Source organism: Cynoglossus semilaevis, chromosome 6 (assembly GCF_000523025.1).
Source record: "Cynoglossus semilaevis isolate Cse_v1.0 chromosome 6, Cse_v1.0, whole genome shotgun sequence".
Taxonomy (NCBI): Eukaryota; Metazoa; Chordata; class Actinopteri; order Pleuronectiformes; family Cynoglossidae; genus Cynoglossus; species Cynoglossus semilaevis.
In genome coordinates, this window is record NC_024312.1 from 10534844 (window position 1) to 10538341 (window position 3498).

A 3498-nucleotide genomic window follows, 5' to 3' on the forward strand; every position below is an offset into this window, starting at 1 on the left:
ATACAGTATATATATATATATATAATACATGGACGTACAAAGACATTTGAAACAGTTTTTCTTATAGTAAATACTTATTGATACTTAAAATCATGATAAAATCAATTTATGATATATTTATTTATTATTATTTCTCCACATCCACACGTACGTCAGAAGTTTGTTGTCATGGGTGTAAACTGTATTTCCTCATCCTGACGTGTTTTCCGGTTAAACCTGTGGTGCAGTGTTTTGTAAATAAAGGTGAATGTGGGCATTGGCCTCAGGTCACCTGAGGAGGTCTGCAAGAACACACACCTGCAGGACCCACACTGTAACTGCAAGGATTCAAGGACACACAAATGGACAAACTGCACCACGGTCACACTGCTGCTGTCTTTTGTTTTAGTAACAGTGGTTTTGTGACAATCTGTGACTATGACATTGAAATCTAAATGCATGCACGTGCTAACAATAATCAAACTGAGCTAATAGGTGTCATTTAACTGTGTCTAAGCACCGATTTAAATAAACAAAAACAACTATTTTGTAAGTTCTTTGCTTACAAATAAACTAAAAATGCAATGTTAGACGTGACACAACTTCTGTTAGCCGTGAGCAGATGTGTTTATGGAAAAGACGAGCACCACAATCAAGTGAGGCTCTCTAAATCGTGCCTGAACCACAGTTACACCCCTGGGAAAAAACTAGGGGCAACATGAGGAAGATAGATTCCTTCTGCCCATCTTCTCAGAACTCCCAGTGACCACAGTGACAATATCATTCAGAGATGTTTAAACAACAACAAGATCTCAGTTGAGAGTGGTTTCAGGCCTGTGTTTTTGCGTCTGGGAAAAATCTTTGTGTTTACGCCAAAAAAGCTGCTTAGACTTTGTTTCAGAGATCCTGATAAAATCATCACTAACCAGCTGCTAACAAATGGTTAAATTCATTAATGGTCTACAGCAGGGCTGTCGATGTCATATACACAGTGGGCCAAAATTAAAAAAACCACTGCTAATACTGCGGATCCTGACACTTGATATGATATCGTGGGCCAGATTTGGCCCCCGGGCCTGAGTTTGACACGTGTGGTCTACAGTAACCAGATGAAGCCTAAGAACTACAGTGATTAATTTGCTTTTAAGGGTTTATAGGGTATAGCTAATATATATATACAGCATTTATTATAATTAGTGTAGCTAGCATCCAAATACCATCACACTGCTCATTCACACAAGTAATAAAAGTTAAAACAAAATATGTTATTTTTGATGTCTGACTTTTTGTAAGCCCAGGTTTGCCTCTTGTCATTCTGCCCTGCAGCTCTGTTGGATAAATCCAATGGGAAGTTGTCCCTTAAAAAATGATTAGCTTCAAACTATGAGCCACGCAGGAAAATTTCCTGTTTTCACAAAAGGTTCTCCTGTACGTTCCTCACTAACCACAGACGGCCGCTTCTCTGAGCTTTTCTCAGTTAGAGTCAGCTGAGAAGTATTTCTATTTGGCTGCAGACTCCGTCAACAAGCGAAGTGATGTGTCTGATTTTCCACTGCTGTCCAGCATCTCCCGGTGTCATGTTTGGAACTCTTGAACATGTGAGTCATGTTACATCAGGAGGTGTGGAGCTGTGACAAGGCAGCTGCTGAGAAGCCTTCTCTGTCATTGTGGCCGACTTTCAAATGCAATATATTTTTTCATTAGCGAAAAAAAAAAAAAAAAAAAAAACCCAAAAAGGCAGGAAACAATTTCTTCAATTTCTACCACGAGAGAAATCTTTTCACATATACATCATTACTATTTACAACCCTGCCCTCCTTTATTCTTCTCTGTCGCTGACAGTAAGGCATGTTTTAAATGGTCTGAAGATCACAGTCCCTGGGAGTTGGACTCACTCCCTCCACTTCCCCAAAATGGTCACAGAGACAAAAGCCAGACCTTTTTCTTTTGACAGGGTTCAAGAGATCACAGTTTATATTTCCTCTTGCATTACACGGGTTTCTAAATTGTCTGGTTTTGGTGGTGGAGAGGGGGATACTTCGCTTCAAACACAATATAGGCTGAGGCTTATCATTCCTGACTGCAGCGGTGTCGCCATGAGGAGGAAGCTGCTTATATCATCTTTGTTTTGCTCAGGCCCAGCTGTTTTTGCTCTCTGTCTTGACCGGCTATCTGCTGATGCTGAGGATCTTTGATGTGCACACGGAGCCAGTGCTTATGCGACGGGGGAATCGTCGTGGCAACAACGGCACAGGGAGCGCCACCTCCTATCAGTCTGCCGGAGTTCAAGTTTAAACAACTGAGGAAGATTGTTTTGGTTAGTCTCTCTTTAAGGCTGCGGGACATCTGTTCTCTCTGGTGTTCTCGCCATTGTGTTAGACTAATAGTAAATAAAAGAGTAATAAAAGCACAACTTTTTGGTGATTAAGAAAAATCTTTAACGTGTGAGCACGATTCAGTATCTGGTCTAACATGCAGTGATTTAAACTTTTACAGTTTAAACGCCACATTCTCCCACATTCTTCCACATCTTCCACCAATGCAAATTAAGACATTTCTGCATTCACACCAAACATGGAGGCATTACTTTCCCTGTGTTGTTTGCAGCACTAAACACAATATACAGTACGTTGGAAATTGTTCCCATCAAATACATTACAGCTGTGGCAATAAAGAGTAAAACTATTTCCAAATACCATCAAAATGTTAGTGTGAATAAATACTCCACATTAACTGCAAGTTGTTTTTTTTATCCCAAGCAGAGTTTTGTTGGACAGCTGGACATAATGAACCAAACACTTGTTTATTGAGATTTCAGGACAGATTATCTCATTTGTACTTGCCCGAGGGTCATCCTGTGGTCTGCGCTGTGCTTTTATGACGAATGAACACTTAATCTGCAACAGATGAAGCAAACCACTTCCAAAGCCCGTCTCTTTTATTCCCTCTTTCCTCATGCTAAAACCCTGCCAAACATGGCTGTTAAAGGAAAGGCATCCTTTGCTAAGTGGCGTCGGACTCTTTCATTTTACCCTCTGTTGTTGTTCTTTTCTGTCAGTAGCGTCAAATGAATACGTTCTTCTATTTCCATGTGACGACCTTGTGACATTTTCACCTTGTATCAAGTGTCGCTGCCAGCTGAGTTTTAACAGTCTGCCACCAATAAAAACCTAAATATCAACTAAATCAATCGTTGTCATGTCGTATCACTTCTATTAGCATGTTTTATGCTAAGATGGTTGATATGTGTTTATCTGCAACATCTGAAGTTTTTTTTTTTAATTTAATTTTTTTAGTTCTTTTTGTAATTGCATTACAAATTACTACATTTATAGTTGGATATTTAACAGTGCAACAACTCCTAGGATGCAGGGCTGCTGTTAAAACCCAAAGACAACCAGGTGGACATTTTCTTCATGTCCTGTTTTATTCAGTTATTTATGCAAACATTAAAAGCCAATGCTAGTAAGTCTGATGTGTTTAGTTCAACTAAACTAAAATGTTAATTAATATCAATTT